We start from the raw sequence: 20,057 nt of genomic DNA, 5'->3' as shown, positions 1-20,057 counted from the left end.
ATAAGATGTCATTGAAAGCATTCACTCTAACAATAAAGAAGACAGCAGGATGGTGAAATGATGGTTGAGATTCAAAATAAATCACAGGGCACTGTAATAATTCCATAGCAGTTAGATCTCCTTTACCACACTGCATCTGGCATCCTATCATGTTGTATTTCAAGGGAATAATTGTTCTTCATAGGTATAATAGTTCAATGTTCAGACTTTGAAGTTATAAAGAAATATTAAGAAAAAAATTCACAACAAAAGAGAGGAAAGGTTCGGTAAGGTGAATATATTTTTAAGTTTTAGAGAAGATTGATATTTTGCCAATATACTCTTTAAAAGGAAAAAGAAGAGTAAACAGATTGTGAGGAAAATTATTTTTTTGTTGTGAAAAACTAATAATTATATAAAAATGTTTTCAATAATAAATAGGCAACTGTTGTTGATCCAAGTCTGTTTAGTTAAAATCATCATGGAATAGAGTCTCCCGTAGAGCCTTTAGGAAAAAATCAACCTTGCCATGCCCTAATTTCCAGATTTTGGACTCCAAAACTTAGATAATAAATTTCTGTTCTTTCAAATCACATAATTTGTGTTACTTTCCTGTGGCAGCCCTAGGAAACTAATATTGTCTATAAGTCAAGGAATTGTTAAGAGGTTACCCATAACTGCAGCAAGATAAATAAAAATCCACCCTGTACTATGCACTGAGCTATGTACCTGTAACTAGATTTTAAGGTTTTTATAGTGTAATTAATAACTAGTATGGATAAGAAGCAGCTGATCTGGATAATAGGGTCTAGTCACATGTATGTGAGTGGGGCACATAGTTAACTAGGTAATAAACATGCTGGAGCCCTAGATTTGATGACTCCCCTGGTCTGAGGTTTCTGTACACTCTTAACTTTTCATTGTGCCTGGCCCAAGTGTAGAATAACTGGGGCTGGGATTAAAAATCAGGGACTTCTATGCTGATATTGCTATAGATGGCAGTATTCAGAATTTTCAATCTGAAGCCAGAACCAAATTGCTTGTAGAGCAAACTAGGCACTGCATAACTCTATATAGATAAACTCCTGTGAGTTAGGTATTTTACAATTAAAAAAAATAGCTAAGCTTGAAATAAGTTATGTAAGGTAAGGTTTTGATGGGGAAGTCATTTTAGGAGCATTTGGGCAATCAAAGGGTAGCATGAGAATGATGGGGCATGTGGGGGGGTACCTAAAAGTAAGGGAACAAGACTAGAAAGTGAGATTTCTGTAGCCAAATATATCTCATGTTGATTCTCAGAAGATACAGAGGAGGAGCACCAGGGTGGTTCAGTTGGTTAAGAGTCTGACTCTTGATTTCACTCAGGTCATGATCTCAGGATCATGAGGTTGAGCCCCTTGTTGGGCTACCACTGGGGATGGAGCTTGCTCCCTCTTCCTTTGCCCCTCCCTCCTCACAAGCAAGCACATGCATGCACATACTCTCTCCCCCATTCTCTCTTAAAAAAAAATACAGAGGATCTAAAGTGTTTGCCAATAAAAATAACTCAGCCTAGGCAGAGAAAAAATGAGACAGACTTTATTGCTTATTGGTATCTAATATGCAGTTAATGACCTTACCACGAACTTATTTTTATTATATTAAGTTTCTTATTAATGGTGATCGTCAACTGAGCTACTTGGAACCCTCAGATATCTTTAGAAGAATTAATTTCATTAAATTGTTGTATGTTCTTTTCTAAATTTTTTGTCACAAAACCAAAGAGCCTATGGTGTACCATCATGAAGATTCTACTCCTCTATCTTCCATTATGCAGTCAGCCATTCTGTTTCTACAGTCACACACACAGCCCAGCCTATCACTATGCTTAACATAGTGCATTTTCCTGAGTTGAGGAAACCTCCAGAACTCCAAATTATGACATAATTTGTAATTTAGTGTAGTAAGGAGAAAGTGAATGACCTTAAGAAACAGAGAGGGAATCTTTTAAGCATCCAGGCACTTTATGACTCTTAGTTTTCAGCAAATTTAAAAATGATAAAAAGATATTTTTTTGGCTAACTAGATCACTATATGACTTTGGCTTATTATTCCAGATAAGCTCAAGAAATTAAATGATATTACTAAAAGTATATTGCCATTCACCTATTAATATGAACACAATTCTCTATATCTACATAAAATACAAAAATAAAAATAAAATGTATTTTGTTACTTTTTTACTCTGACAAAAAGTAATGATAATAAACAAATAAATGATACATAATAATAAATATAAATAAACATACCAATTCTATTTAATTAATGTTAAGTTTTTCAGTAAGTTTACTTTTTATAATAAATATCAATTAAAATTTTTAATATGTTTATTTTGATCAATTTTGTACTATTAGTAATTTTAATGGTTATTAACTCCTGAAGGAAAAAATGTTAACACATAAAGCATCATGGTAACAGAATATTAACATTATTTTTAATAACAAATTTTTTTCAGAGAAGTATGATCAATAAGTCAGTCAAAGAAAGACAAATACCATATGATTTCGCTCATATGTGGAATTTAAGAAACAAAACAAATGAGCAAAAGGAAAAAAAGAGAGAGAGAGAGACAAACCAAGAAACAGACTCTTAACTATAGAGAACAAACTGGTAGTTACCAGAGGGGAGGTGGGTGGGGGGGTTGGGTTAAATAGGTGATAGGGGTTAAGGCATGCACTTGTGATGAGCACTAGGTGTTAATATGTAAGTGATGAATAACTATACCGTACACCTGAAACTAATATAATACTGTATGTTAAGTAACTGGAATTAAAATAAAAACTTTAAAAAAGAGATTTTTTTTAATGTACTTAGAGACAGAGAGAGAACATGAGTGGGTAGGAGAGGCAGAGGAAGAGGAGAAGCAGGCTCCCCACTGAGCAGGGAGCCAAGACACGGGACTCAATCCTAGAACCCTGGAATCATGACCTGAACTGAAGGCAGACGCTTAACTGACTGAGCCACTCAGGCTCACTGAGAGATTTTTTTTTAAGCCCAAAAGTACCAGGTAAAAATTATATGGAGAAAGAATTAAACGGTAAAAGAAGCCATGTGAAATGTCTGTCAGAAAGGAAACTTTATTAATTCATAAATTTTTAGATTGATGATTATTGGTATCAGATTTATTTGGTATTTAGAATCTATTGAATGTATTTAAGTGTGTAATTGTACTATTTTATTTAAAAATACAATATATGAAATGATTCACCAATTACACTATAATTGTTTCAAGTTATGGTGGAAAATGTCTTAGAAATTAAATTAAAACATGTAAAAGGTACAGGATGAGAGCAAAGTTTTCTTAAGAACACTAAAAACATCTGGGCAAATGTAGAAAAGCTCAATAATTCCTTCTCTTTTTTTTCTTTTTTTATTCATATGTAATTGACATATGACATTATATTAGTTTCTGATGTGTAACAAAATGATTTGATATTTGTATGTGTGGCAAAATGATCACCACTTAAGTCTAGTTAACATCTGCCACCATACATATTTACAATCTTTTTTCTTGTGATTAGAACTTTTCAAATTTGCTCTATAAGAAACTTTCATAATACCCAACACAGTATTATTAACTATAGTCACCATGTTGCTGCTGTACATTACACCTCCAGGATTTATTTATTTTATAACCGGAAATTTGTTCCTTTGATCATCTTCATCCATTTCACCTAGCCCCACCACTGGCAACAACCCCAATATGTTTTCTATATCTATGAATTCTTCCTTCCTTCCTCCCTCCCTCCCTCCCATCCTTCCTTCTTCCTTCCTTCCTTCAATTCCAAATATAAGTGATATCATATGGCATTTGTCTTTTTCTGACTTATTTCATGTAGCATACACTCAAGTTTCATTCATATTGTTGCAAATGGCAAGATTTCCTTTTTTATGGCTGAAAATATCCCATTGTGTATATATGATATACATATACATAGATACATATATATATATGATATATATATATCACATCTTCTTTATTCATCCATCCATTGATGGACACGTAGGTTGTTCCTATGTCTTGGATATTGTAAGTAATGCTGTGATTTTTGAGTTAGTGTTTTCTTTTGGGTAAATATCCAGAGATAGAATTGTTGAAACATAAGGTAGTTCTATTTTTTATTTTTTGAAGAAACTTCATACTGATTGCACCAGTTTACATTCCCACCAACAGTTCACAGGGATTCTCTTTTCTCCATATACTTGCCAATCTGTGTTATTTCTTGTCATTTTTATAAGAGCTATTCTAGCAGTATGAGGTGTTATCTCATTGTGGTTTTGATTTTCATTTCTCTGATGATGAGATTGTTGAGCATCTTTTCATGTACCTGTTGTCCATCTGTATGTTTTCTTTGGAAAAAATGTCTGTTCATTTTCTCTGCCCATTTTCTTAAATGGTTTGGGCTTGTTTTTGTGGTTTTTTTTTTGTTGTTGTTGTTGTTGTTTTGTTACTGGGTTGTATGAATTCTTTATATATTTTAGATATTAACCCCTTTTTGACTTTATGGTTTGCAAATATTTTCTCCCATTCAGTAGGTTGCCCTTTCATTTTATTGATGATTCCCTTTTCTGTGTAAAAGCTTTTCAGTTTTATGTAGCCCCACCTGTTTATTTTTGCTCCTCTTGCCTTTTCTTTTGATGTTAAATCCAAAAAATAATCACAAAGACCAATGTCATGGATCTAACTGCCTATGTTTTCTTCCAGAGGTTTTATCATTTCAGTTATTACATTCAGGTCTTTAATCCATTTTGAGTTAACTTTTGTGTATGGTGTAGGATAGTAGTCCAGTTTCATTATTTTGTTTGTGGCTGTTCACTTTTCCCAGTACCATTTACTGAAGAGATGTTTTTTCTCCATTGTATATTCTTGACTCCTCTGTCATAAATTAATTGTCCATATATGTATGGGTTTATGCCCAGGCTCTTTATTTTGATGTATTGATCTATTTCTATTTTTATACTAATTCCATATTGTTATGATTACTATAACTTGTAATATAGCTTGAAATCAGAAGCATGATACTTCCAGCTTTGTTCTTTCTCAAGATTGCTTTGGCTATTCTTTTGTGGTTCCATAAAATTTTAGGATTTGATCAAGAACGTCATATTACACAATAATTTACTGATGTTTCAAAGACTTACAAAGTATCTGCAATGCATCCAAAGTAATGCTATGTCCTAGACAAATAAAACATGGTTTTTGTCTTTAAAAGACATAGGAACCCTAATGGAGAGGTAATAATTTAAACAATACACAAGGTAAGATCAATTAAGTATTAGAGAATGTGTACACATTGTACAAATCAAATGAAAATTATAAGAATTATATAGGCTCCTCTGAAGTACAAGGCTGACTTGCAATCAAGTCACTTCTCTACATTTATTTTATTGAGTTATATTATATACAAATTTTTATAACATAAACATTTGATAAAAATATTTGAGTTCGCAAAATTTTTGTCCATACAGATTTACTATGACTTTTTAGGGTGATTTTTGGGTTTATATCTGTTTCTGAGGTTATACTTTGACGAATTTACTGTGGTTAAAAATAGAAATAATTATTTTAATTCTTTATTTAGGAAGTTTTTCTTCTCTTGCCTAAATTCAACTTTTCCACTTCTCCAGAATGGAAAGTTCCCTGGAGGCATGGGAGTTCTTTCCCCTGTCCCAATGCTTTGCTTTTTGGATACAGGACTTCCAGTTATTTCAAAGCACTGTCCAAACTCCACCATCCCCAAACAGAAGAATGAGGGATCTTGTTTACCTCAGAAACTTCATGGTAGACACCCACTTTAGGTAACTTGAGTAAGCAACTTTAAACACAATTAACCACTCCTTTTCTGGTTTCCCAGAACAGGGGTTGTGATGTTCCCCTTCTGCCACTCTGACCTACATCATCTCATGTGGGGCTCAAATATTCCTCATGTGTAATTCAAACACTCAAAAAAACCCTATCATCAGACAGAAAAGGAAAACCAAAGAAAGAAGTCTGTGCTTTTCAGCATATATGATATATCTGCACCCCTGGTTTACTTGGCTCCTTGTAGGTGAGGTCATACTACTGTTAGGTGACTACTGTGGCCCCTAATACTGGATACTATCTGTCTGCTTACCTAACTCAATGTATCAGAATCTCCCAGAACACCTGTGGCCTGAGGTCTCCAGCCCTAGGTGCACCCTTCTTTCTTGAGTGTAATGAGACCATTGAAGATGGTCTCTCTATAGGTTTGCTTCGATAAATGCATAATTAAAAGAGAAAATGCTTTCTCAACTATAAATGTCCTTGAAATTTAATGAACTGGTTGAGTCCTTACCTCTCCAATGACCTAGTAAACTAATGAAAATAATCAACTTTTTCTAAATAATCATTGCTGATTATGATGTGCTAAACGTTCTGAAATATCACCCCAACCACCACTTATAGCAATCTTAGGAGACATTTAGTATCATTACCACCATCATAAAAGTGGAGAATAAGACACAGAAAGAAAAAGTTACCCAAGTTTCATTCAGCCGGTCTGTGAACATTTACTGAGGTTCTACTGTTTGCTGGATATGGTTCTTGACATGGGGAAGCGAGATGAACAATCAGAACTGGCCTCTTCACCAGTGTAGCTTTTCCATGGAACACGCAGCAGAGCAAGCTTTGAACCTTGTCGGTCGGTGTCTTCCAATACTAGCTCATGGCTGCTGGGCTGTACTGTGTTTACTGTGGCATCCTGGTCCTCTGTTACGAGAAATGAAGAATGTGAGGTCAGCATAGAGCTCTAGTGATCACATATTTAAGTTAATCAACAACAACAACAACAACAACAACAAAACTCTTCCACAGAAGGATTCCACAGCCTCTTTGGAAGTTGTCAGCAATTTATGTTCAGACTTTCTGAGTTCTTTTTCTAGTTCTGCTAATAGTGAGGCATGAAATTGGACAAGTTATTCAACATTTTACTATCTTATTTTACTTTTTTGAGAAAAAGGGAGTAGCAGAACCTTTCAGAAGCAGAGTTTATTGATATGGTTACATAAATGCACATAAAGGACAGACCTCATCAACAACAACATTGTTACCTTATGGTAATTCAATATAAATTATATATATATATATATTTAAATCTACAGAATAAATTTTTAGGCAGAATTAAGAATATTTCTAAGACTTTTTGTGCATTTTTAAAAGTTATTTGTATAAATCTAGAATAGTTTTAAAGAATAACGCTAACAAAAAAAATTCTTAGGTTTTTAAAGCACATTTTACATATGAGAAAAAAATTGTGTTAATAAAAAGAGGAGCTGTGCCTATCAGTTCATTTTTTGAACATAAAAATTCAGTTACTGATAATTCATTAGAAACCAAGCTTTGGTTAAATGGAGCCATACATTGTTAATAGCCTGTGGTGCAGTAAGGCTCACTGTGAACAGATGATGATTACAGTACTTAGCACTTCAGAGAATGAAAGTATAGTGACTGTAATCATTCTAAAAATTACTTCATAAATGTCACACTGTTAATTACAGTTCAAAGAATTAGTATCTGGTTGAAGTTATAGGTGTAGTTTTGAGGAATTGGTATTACAGGAAATGCATTTAAAGAACCTTTAATCACAACATAAAATGTTTTCTGCCTGGCTTTGGGTGCCCAATACAGTAAGCTGGACCTGCTGTTTACTCAGGGTGCCAAAGTACAAAAAAGCAATTGGTGCTGGATTTTCTTCAGTGGAACAAGGAAAACAGTATCATTTTATATTTTAGATATTATGGTTCCTAAAACCAACTAGAATTGTGAGACCTTTATGAATTTTTAAGTTTCAGTAACATTGAAGGTGTTACTCAGTGATAATAGTTTGTTCTGATTTATAATCAATGTGTAAATGAGATATGAAATTATGAAGGAGCATTAAATGACATTAACTTGTTTTTAATATAGACTGTGGGAGGAAACAGTGTTTATGAAGAGACATTGTAAAAACCATTCATGCTAATCCATTGGTAAGAAGGCATTTTAAGGATTACTCCGAAAGCAATGGGATCATCTTGAATTTGACTTGGAAGTTAGTGTTTGAAAAAAGCAATGGAGAGAAGGTCTATAAACGGATTCACATATGTTATTTAATACAAAACAAATGCAGCATTCAAAATCAGTGAGAAAGGCATCTTTTTTTCCCTAAAATAATGTTGAGATGATAGACTAACATTTGGAGAAAATATAAACAGATAAAAATGTAAAAGTAAACATTTAATCATAAATGTAAGAAAAAATATGGCTTATTTTTTAAAGGTGGATTACTTTTTTAATTAAAAATGATTCTAAATTTAAAATCAATAAAAATGGACATATCTGATATTATAACCTAAAGATTCTTCATAATAAAAATAAACTAATAAAAAATATAAACAGGGTATATATGATCTTACCAAACTTAGAAACATTAGAACATATATAATAAGCATTCATCTATATGAAGAGCACTTTTTTGTTTTCAAATGAAATAAAGAATATTATGAAAGAACAAATGTAAACATTGAAAAACAAATAATGAGATTTAAACCAATATTAAATTGTAGACGTATTAAACTACAATAAAAAGATAATTTTTATAAGTAGTATTGAAAAATGTAAAATGATTGGGTGTTCAGAAAGGTGTGACAAAGTAGGACTCCTGGTGGGAAAACAATTCAAACAATGATCACAAACACTAATGATGGGTGTTTCTATGGTAATTAAAATATCACTTTGAGAAAGCTACACTAAAGAAAAACAAAACTAAATGGGAAGAAATCAGAGAGGGAGACAAACCATGAGAGACTCTGGACTCCAGGAAACAAATGGAGAGCTACAGAGGGGAGGGCGGTGTGGGAGGGGGTAACCAGGTAATGGGTATTATTAAGGAGGGCACGTGTTGTGATGAGCACTGGGTGTTATACACAACTAATAATGTACTATTTGTTGGCTAACAGAACATAATGGAAAAATAGAGGACTAACTGCCACAAAAAAAAATTGATATTTACCATAAACTTTATGGGCTTTTTGGGTCACTTTTATATTGTATTTAATATTTATTATATAAATGTTAAAACTGCTTTTAGCATTCTTAAAAAAAAGAGAGAAAAACAAAACAGTCACTGGGCCAAGATTTATGTGAAATAGTTAAAATTTATTTTTTAATAAGTGATATTGACAAGTATGAAAATACCTGGGATAGTATTTAGATTAAACTTATAATAGTACATTTATATTTTCTAATAATGTGAAGTCACTAAAAAGGCTTCTTATCTATGATAACAGCTAGGAAGACACATAAATATACACAGGGCTAGGAAAAGCTGGTTATACTAAAAGGATGGACAGAAAAGAGATTAACAAGAATTACCTGTGGGTAATATGATTATAGGTGATTTTAAATTCAAATTTTACTTTTTATTTCATTTTTACAAGTTTATTTAAGTGGGCATATATAATTTGCATAGTTTCCATTATATTTTTACTTTTCATAAAGTAATGCATTTGCAACTAAACAAAACAATTTAAAAGTCAGAATTTATCATCTACCTCTCCAGAGGTAACTCCTAGTCTACATTTTATATTATTTTTCTGATATTTCTGTTCATTTGCATACACACATTTTTGTCAAAGAATTATACATATGTATACACACACACACACACACACACACACACAAAATTCTTTCAATAACTTATTTGTTGAGCACCTATTAGGTATTAGGCCTTAAAATGCATGAAGAAAAATTTGAATTGAAGAAAGTACAGAATAAAAAAAGAAAAAGTCCTCTCCCGTGTATCTTAAATCTCAGTGAACTGGAAACACACTAAAAAGGTAAAAATTACACATATAGCTTGCCAGGTAGAGTTAAGTGCTATTAAAAAAGAAATAGCAAACAGATTCTTCCTCATGGTGGTTAAATTGACAGAAAAGGAAGTCCTCTCATTTCTCTTGACCCTCTTTAATTAGATGGTTAAAGTCATCTTTGTTAAATTCAGAGCCAATATTTAGTTAGTTTACTTGATCCAATATTAACATTTGACATAGTTTTTCATTCCCTTTGTCAAAAGATGTGTGTGTGTACTCACGCATGCATGTGCATATATATAAAGGCAGAGAGAGAGAGAGAGAGAGATGGGGCACTACATACTCTTCTTAACTCATCTCTTCTTAACTCATGGGCTGCCCCTTACCTTTCTTGTTTATGTTTTATCCTTATCTTTTTGGACTTCAAATGTTGGAATGGCTGCGTGATATATTTTTTTCAGATGCATTGCTTTAAATTTCATCAATATACTGAAAATTTCCAAATTATATTTTCAGTCTGAAATCTAAAATCCCCTGAATTCTAGCCCGGATCTGCAGTTGCCTATTTGACATCAACATTTGGATATACAAGAGGCATCTCAAAATTAACTTGTCCACATATATATCTTTACTAACCCAGACACCCACCCACAATATATTCATTCAACACCTTTCACTGTCTGGTAAAATATATAAACACATATGTATTGTCCATTCTTAAAGAAATGACGGTAAACTTTGAAATTCTTATCAGGTCACATTACTCCTTTCCTCAGTACACTCCTTTCAATTGCAATAAAGACTAACTTTACACATCACTCACTTCCTTTTGACCTCATCTTTTATTACTTGAACTTTTTTATTCCAATTTGACTATGGTGAGATTCTTGATGCTCTTGAAATCCATCAAGCATACTTCAATCTTGGACATTTTCACTAGCCACTCTACAATCTGGAGTCACTCTTCCTCTAAATGACTACACAGGTAAAACCCACCCTTCTTTCATCTTTATCCTCAAAAATTACTTGACAGTGAAGCCTTGCCTTACCCCTGTATTTAAAATAGAATGCTCATACAAGTACATGCACATGTATGCACACACACCTTCACACACACACACACACACACACACACACACACACACACACACAATTCAATACTGCATACCTTAACCCTTCGGTTTGCTATTCTTTTCTATAGGACTCAGTACTATCCCAAATTCAGTGGATATTTAAATTTTCAGGTATAGATCATAAAGTAGGTATCCTTAAAGTATTTGAATTAAAAAATGTCAACCAAAAGATTACTCTCTGGAATAAACAAGAATATATAAATGGATATAAATGGAGCTTTTATAGATGAGAAAAAATACCTAATTGTTGATATCACACGTTCAGTAAACAGTTAAACCAGGAGGTGGAATACAAATAAAAAGAGAATGAAGACAATAGAAGATACAGCTGAAGGAATTATAGAGTTTATTACAGAATGACATAGAAAAGGTCAGAGAAAATATTAGTGAGAGGAGATTGACTGAAATGGCCTCAGCATTCCCCTAGATGTAAAATTTAGACAAGTTCTTCCTGACTACAAGCCCTTGACTTACCATTTCTTAAAGTATTTGCTTTAGAAAATTTGTAATTGCAAATTGTTTCTCTGCTCTTCTGTGTTGTAAACCTTCTCCCAGACCCTTGTCAGTTTTACACCTCAGAAATATCTTTCTCGAGGACCTGGGAGCCATAGCTTTGATGTAATCATCACCCTATCTCTGGGTCTCTGTGAGAGGGTAGGAGCCTAATATCAAAAAGCATCAGTTAGAAGATACTGATGGCCTAATCACAATGACTAACCTCCCCCAAAACTTCTTCCATTAGCTCACCTGTGTTTAACAATCTTCCTGCCTTTTGTTTCGGTGGGATTGAGTTGAATCTCTCCCTCCATTGCAAGTTTTGGGCCCCATTGTAATAGTCTTTTTTTTTTCCCATTGTAATAGTCTTGAATAAAGTCTTCCTTGCTTGTTTAGCTCCTTCCAGTGCAATTTTTTTCTAACAAGATATGTAAGCTACAATAAGAACCTCTGAAACATGTGTAGAGTCCCATTAAAAAAAGAATGAAATTCCTGAAATTTGAATCCTGAAGAGATAATGGATAAAACATTTCCTGATCAATTAAAACCACAAATTGACAGACTCAGGAAGCACACTTCCCAAGCACATTAAAAAAAGGGGGGGGGAGTATACTTATCTATTATTCAGATTATGTGTTTTCAAAATATTTATCACTGGACATACTTGGTTTAGGCAAAAGTTAATATGAGTCTGTATCACAGGCATCATTTTTTCTAAAATGCCTTTCATAAAATTTATAGAGTTTTAAACAAATCTTTTTATGATAAAAATCTAGGTTTATGAATTACATCTTAATAAACAGAGTGGAAGTACATCTTAATAAACAGTAGATATTTCACTGGGTTTTACCCCAAAGATACAAATGTAGGCATCCGAAGGGGTATGTGCACCCCAATGTTTATAGCAGCAATGTCCACAATAGCCAAACTGTGGAAAAAGCCAAGATGTCCATCAACAGATGAATGGATAAAGAAGAAGTGGTATATATACACAATGGAATATTATGCAGTCATAAAAAGGAATGAGATCTTGCCATTTGCAACGACATGGATGGAACTGGAGGGTGTTATGCTGAGTGAAATAAGTCAATCAGAGAAAGACATGTATCATATGGCCTCGCTGATCTGAGGAATTCTTAACCTCAGGAAACAAACTGAGGGTTGCTGGAGTGGTGGTGGTGGGGGGGATGGGGTGGCTGGGTGATAGACATTGGGGAGGGTATGTGCTATGGTGAGCGCTGTGAATTGTGCAAGACTGTTGAATCACAGATCAGTACTTCTGAAACAAATAATGCAATATATGTTAAGAAAAAAAGAAGAAGAAGATAGCAGGAGGGGAAGATGAAGGGGAGTAAGTCGGAGGGGGAGACGAACCATGAGAGATGATGGACTCTGAAAAACAAACTAGGGTTTCTAGAGGGGAGGGGGTTGGGGGGATGGGTTAGCCTGGTGATGGGTATTAAAGAGGGCACATTCAGCATGGAGCACTGGGTGTTATGCACAAACAATGAATCATGGAACACTACATCAAAAACTAATGATGTGTGGTGATTAACGTAACAAAAAATTTTAAAAAAAGGAAAAAATAAACAGTAGATATTTCATTTTTTTATTCTTATAGTTTAATGAGATTTCCAAATAATTTTAATTTCCTTCTTGGAAAACATGATGAATATTTTGTTGCCAAATCATTACACTAACATTTTTTTCAACTATACATCTTGATGATTTAACCATCCACTGTGCTGAGAACTGCTGTTAGAAACAAATGGCACCTGATCCTAGTGCTTCATAATCAACTGGAGTCACTCTGCTTAGTTTTCTGTTGAAAATGGTCACTTTCTATGTTATATTATTTGCAACATATTTCCTGTAAAACACTAAGCAACATCATTAACATTAAACTCTAATGTATCTTCTCAGATAAATTTTCCATTTTGATTTTGTTTTTCTGGCTTAATTGTACATATGACTATTACATATATTTTTGAAATCTGACAATATGCAGATTACAAATCATTTATATCATGTAGTAGTGAATATATATAACTTGCCATAATTTTAGAGATTGCTGTCTCTAAATTGGTATAATTAATTTATATTATTAATTATGCTTTTGTTATGTGATCAGTGTATGTACTAATTATATCATCTAGTTAAATATTTTAATTAATAGTGCGGTCAATATTTTTGAGACTATATGCATATGGTCTTGCATTTCAACACATTGAAAGTTAACATGGAATGAAAAGGTCTTGTGTCTTTTAAAAAATATATTGCTTAGAAGATATTAATGATACTCATGTTTCAGCCAATGTAATTTTATCTAATTACGTTCCTGGAAGTACTTTCACAATTGATTCTGGTGATAAAGCCAACAGCTAAGAGGACACAATGATCAAATTTGAGATAATGGTAATAATAATGATAACTCCCACTGAAGTATTTAAGAATTATCTTGTGCTGTTCATTCTAAAGCATCACACTCTATTTCCACACAGCCATACATTTTTGCAAATGTATTATATAATAGATTTATTTCATTTCCCTGGTGAAAGTGCAGTAGAGATTGGCATATAGACATATGAAGTACTTTGGTGTAAGCTTCAATTATTTTTCCCTGATGTAAGTGAGAAAAAAATAGTGCCATAAAATAGAAATATTATCATGAAGAAAACAAAATGCCAGAAACTGATCTGAAGCTCCTGCAAGAAATATATTAATACTTTATTATTTTAAATATATATATGTGTGTGTGTGTATATATATATTTTTTGGGGGGGGGCAATACAATATAATGCAAAAGATTCAAATAAAATTTTTCATGTGAGAACTGTTCAGTTGGTAAGAAAGGAACCTATGCAGAATGCATAAATACAGTATTCCTACTACATGTAAGGTGTTACTTGGTTAACAGAAAGGCAGCACCAGAAGAGAACTCCAGGACCAGAAAACCATGTGCATCTATCTAATTTGAGATAAATATAGGATTGGTCAAAAACAGGGTACCAATTTATTTATATGGGGGAAATGCATTTGAATAAGCATGGATTTGAAAGAGTTACTATAATTTTATTTCTAAATAGATGGAACAGCTAATTAAAAAGAGACTTAACTGATTAATACTATTGAAGATAGGGGCCAGAGGACATAGCACTGATATGCTGATAAGTATTTGGAAACCAGCCCTCTGGTGGGAAGAATAGCCTTAATTTGTCACAGCTGCCATTTTCCATAATGTAAGTATTGCTGCCATGACCAATCAATCCCAAGATGCCAGTGTAATATACCTGAATATATCCAGTTCAAGCCAGGTCTAGCCTATCACCACATAGGACAATGAACATTTATATGTATGTGGAATAAAGTATTTTGAAAGAAAAAAAAAGAATCTGGAGTAAACCTGGAGATCAAAGAGAAAAGACTAAACAATGCTCAGTCTGTAGGCCCTCAAGGCAAGCTCTTATGTCTGGGGCTCCTGGAGGATATTTTTTATTGTATAGCATCATATTAGGGAGAATTTATATATTTTAAGTGAATTGACCATGTAAATTATTCACCTGTATAGATTTTGTACATTACATTACGTTCAGTATATTTTGTGTTACAATGAGGACACTACGAGAAAAGAGTATGAGAAAACTTCCAATAAACCGTAGCCAAAAACATTTATTCTGCAAATTACATTCAGATCAAACAAGGTCTAAGATGTTTTGCTAAAGAAACCTGTTAATAGAATTTATGGAATAATAATTTCTGTCTCACATTCCTTCTAATAAAGTCTAATATGTTTTAAAGGTCTGACCAGAAAACACTGAAATATTTAATAAAAATTATTTCATACATATAGCTATAGCTTCATGTAATAATTAACACCATTTAAATATTTGTCCTGTAGGAAGAGGGTTCTCACCAGACACTGGAATCTGTTGGTGCCTCGATTTTGGACTTATCAGGCTCTCCAACTATGAAAAATGTCTGTTGTTGAACCCAGCCACTCTGTGCTATCTTGCTATGCAGTCCAAGATGCCTAAGACATAGACTTAATTGCCATTATTTCATATGAAATAGTTGCCAACTTGGAAAGCCCAAGATAAGCCATGGGGAAATGATTAGAAATTATGCTAACACTTCATTTAAAAAATGTCATATAAAATAACCAGTATCCTTTCCTATATACAAAAAGTACTTATTTAAGAGCTATAGGGGGAAAAACACATTCATAATATTACAATACTAGCAAATAATAGCTAAACATATCGGTGGGGCACATACACACGCATCCACTTACTTAGTGATATTAAACATAAAATAAATTGAAACATGTACTGTAACTTATGTGGAAACCCTCACTATTATAAAAAATGTCAACTCCCCTAACCAGAAATAACCACAATAGTTAATAATAATGATGATAAGATGAAGTATATACTACACATTTACTGAGTCCCCAATAAGTTCTTATGGCTGAAACTGATAAACTGTCTCCCCACATTCCTTCTCCTTGCAACCTTACCCTCATATTAAATCAGGCAATGGCTACCTATATTTATGTCAATGTCTTGAACTTAGAATAAGAGCAGAGGTAATATATATAGCTTCAGACTCATTCCATAAAAGATAAAACTTCTTGCATCGGCTAGAAAATGGCAAAAGAACTGCCAAAATGGAAGACACATATTGTATATACCAGAGTCCACTGCTCCTGGAGTGGTTCATCCATGCTTCAGGAGTGTTATATGTAAAAGAGAAACTCTATTCTCTTAGATAAGCCAATTATTGTGGAACTACATTATTGCACTAATATAGCTTGGACTTCTAGTTTTATTTATATTTTAAGAGGGAAGAAGTAATTGATTTAGATCAGAAAATAATCAGAACCATCAAGAGAGATGTCATTAAGAGTCCTACCACGTGACCACAGCTTATCCCTCTTACTATGACTTATCCATATATCAGTGGTTTCTCTTTATCCTTGATTTCCTCATGAGAAGTGGGGTTCCAGGTTCAGCTCCTCCAAAGGAGAATAATTTGTTCTTAATGTTGCTGTATCACTGCTAAGAGATTTCATATTTAAATAGGGCTTACTTCTGATTGGCCCAAATTATTTAATTCCCCAAATTTAGCAAACAAAACTAAAAAAATTAAGTACATTTCCTGTTAAGTATTTGTGAAGGATTTAAATTTAGAAATGAAATCTTGTCATTGTATGTGGAGCACAGGTAACACAGAATGAACACTTGCTGTCCTTTGCTAACTTCTGAAAAAGTGATAATCACCAACTTTAAGAAATTCTGCTAGGCAATAGACAAGAAAAGAAAATACCAAGTGAAATAAATGCTGAAGATTACCCAGGTGTAAGGCATTTTAATTTATGTGTTATTCCACTGATAGTTACAGAATAAGATGACCTATTTTGTACCTGATAATTCCAGAGGTGGAAGAAAATGTGAATGGATCATGTTTTCCCCTACTATAGACAATAAGATACCATTTGTCTCTCTGTTCTCTAAAGCAAAAGATTCATTCAAAATGATCAGGTAATAGAGCAAATCTTTAAGATAAAGGTGACGAATATTTAAAATACACCCTTACTTATTCCTCTGAGAATTATTATAGCAACTACTCATAGATAATCCATACAAATATTGACTCTTATAGCAATAAAAAATGCTGACTGTATGTATGCATACTTACTGGTGTTTCATTAATAACAAAAAAAAGACCCACAAAAAGTAATAAATAAAGTTAAAAATTATCTCTCCTCTTTAAACTGACGTGGGAAACTTCCTAGGCTCGGTCTGCTTAAAATTCCTACTGGAAACCTTTCATTGTCATCCCATAATTCTTAGCTTTGGTGTAAATGATGGACTTTTTTTATCCTTTTATATTAAAAGGAGTAGAAAAGATGTATTCTGCTCTCTTGATAGTAAAACAACATGCAAAATATATTTAATAACTCTTGCGTGGAGCATCACTTCAAATATCATGCTCAATAAAAAAAAGCAAGCAGGACTATTTGAATTGAAATGAATGTAGACACAGGAGGAGTTTCCTGAGTCGCAATAAAATTGAGTAAGTGTATGTGTCATAACTGCTTAGAATCTGTGACATTCTTTCATACATTTAGCTGTTGCTTCATTTAATAGTTCACACCATTTAAATATTTGTTCCACAGATTATTTAATTTAGTTATGATCATTCTCTCAGATATAAATTAAAATATAGCAGTCTGCTATCTAACACATATTAATGTTAAGTTGTCCTTTTGGTTATGGAAGGAATGTTGAAATGTGTGCATTTTTCTAACATCTTTGGCATGGTTTTATTCTCTTTTGAAGACAGTGTTTTCCAAATTTAAAAACTTTCAATATTAATTTTTGGGCTAAGCAATGTGTTATTTAAAATGGATTTAAAATATTCATCATTTCACTCAGATGATAATGGCTTCTTTCCTTATAATTTTGATGATAGGGAAAAGCTGTATGTTTCACTTTAGACAAAGATCCTAACATTTAGTACAAAATAAATTAATTTTAAATGAAACATACAAATTTTAAAATCAATCTCAGCAAAATACTCTTTTCATTTACCTCTTGCATTTTTGAAAAAAAAATATTTGAAGTAACTTCCATTGTATCTATAATAATGAAAGCTTTTTACTTATACTTGTAAAATGTTAAATTTTCCTAGTAAAATTTCCCTTACTAGGAGATCAAAATTTCATACCAGTGTGGCCTACTGCTCACAATCTCTCCTGTTGGGGTGAGGATTTGGCCACATCTGTTAAGAAAGCTCCCTTGTCCATTCTCTTTTTTTTCCCCCTCTTTTGTAATACCCACCTGACTCCTTTTGCTTTTGCAGAATATTGTATCTGCATGCCAGGAGCCACTACCTGTAACATACCAGGATTTTTTTTGGAGTGCTTTTCTGATTTTGAGAATTTGGAAGATTGCTTCCCCAGAGTCCCATCCCAGGCACATTGTCCTCTTTGGTTTTAGGCATCTGCAGGTTAATTTTTTTTAACATTATCATCATTATTTTTCTTTTCCTTAACAAGGACAGTTTTACCTAACTTGTGTTGCATTCTAATGCTAGTAACCTACCTATTTTTTTTACTTTAAATTTTTTATTGTTATGTTAATCACCATGCATTACATCTTTAGTTTTTGATGCAGTGTTCCATGATTCATTGTTTGTGCATAACACCCAGTGCTCCATGCAGAACATGCCCTCTTTAATACCCATCACCAGGCTAACCCATCCCCCCACCCCCCTCCCCTCTAGAACCCTCAGTTTGTTTTTCAGAGTCCATCATCTCTCATGGTTCATCTCCCCGTCCGACTTACTCCCCTTCATTCTTCCCCTCCTGCTATCTTCTTCTTCGTTTTTTTTTCTTAACATATATTGCATTATTTGTTCCAGAGGTACAGATCTGGGATTCAACAGTCTTGCATAATTCGCAGTGCTCACCATAGCACATACCCTCCCCACTGTCTATCACCCAGCCACCCCATCCCTCCCACCCACCCCCACTCCAACAACCCTCGGTTTGTTTCCTAAGATTAAGAATTCCTCATATCAGTGAGGTCATATGATACATGTCTTTCTCTGATTGACTTATTTCACTCAGCATAACACCCTCCAGTTCCATCCACGTCATTGCAAATGGCAAGATCTCATTCCTTTTGATGGCTGCATAATATTCCATTGTGTATATATACCACATCTTCTTTATCCATATGATCCAGCAATTGCACTACTGGGTATTTACCACAAAAATACAAATGTAGGGATCCGAAGGGGTACATGCACCCCAATGTTTATAGCAGCAATGTCCACAGTAACCTACCTATTTTTAAACTGATAAGAAGAGATACTACACTTGATCTTAGCCAAAAGGCTGAGAGGCGATTAACCTACCTATTTTTAAAGGCAATATTTCACATATGAAGCCTTTTTTTTAGCTCTCAATAAATATCACTACTAATCTTTTACCACAAAACCATTTGAAATGATCTTGCCCACAGAGACATCAGTTTCTGCCACTCTGCCTAAATTTTGGTTTCCTTGACAGCAGATGGGTCTTTTCTGCATTCTTATCATCCACTCTCTTTATGACATTTCAAAAAGAGCAGATACTTAACAAATATTTATTGAATTGAACAGCAGCATAATTAAATATTTTTAATTTAGTGGGTTATTGTTTTTCCTTCCCCAGTAAAATATAAGCAACAGGAGAGCAAATTTCTTCTCTCTCTGTTACACAAGCCTTAGGGATTGAACTTGACATATATTATTCACTTAAGAAATAGTTACATAAATTAATAAAGATAAATTTAATATTTGAAGCAACTTCACCAGTTACCTTGAGATTTTCATGTATTTAGTTTTAAATAAGGGACATGCTAGATCACAAAATTTCAGAGAAGGAAGATATATATAGTGGAAAGGGGCTATTTAAATTGTAACCAAGCACAAATTAATTTAGTTGCACTGGTGCATAGATTATACCTGAGGAATTTGTCCTTATGAGATTATTTGTCAATGTTAAATAAAATTATATTTGTCAAAGTTTAGCTAATGAGAGATCTAGACCAG

The 20,057-nt window shown here is 33.3% G+C and overlaps 1 pseudogene; it reads right to left on the bottom strand.

Moving 5' to 3' along the window:
* Window positions 1-19,196: 19,196 nt before the first annotated feature.
* Window positions 19,197-19,371, bottom strand: LOC113933805 (annotated as a pseudogene).
* Window positions 19,372-20,057: the final 686 nt, after the last annotated feature.

This window comes from Zalophus californianus, chromosome 10 (assembly GCF_009762305.2).
Source record: "Zalophus californianus isolate mZalCal1 chromosome 10, mZalCal1.pri.v2, whole genome shotgun sequence".
Lineage (NCBI taxonomy): Eukaryota > Metazoa > Chordata > Mammalia > Carnivora > Otariidae > Zalophus > Zalophus californianus.
This window is presented reverse-complemented; position numbering and strand designations above follow the sequence as displayed.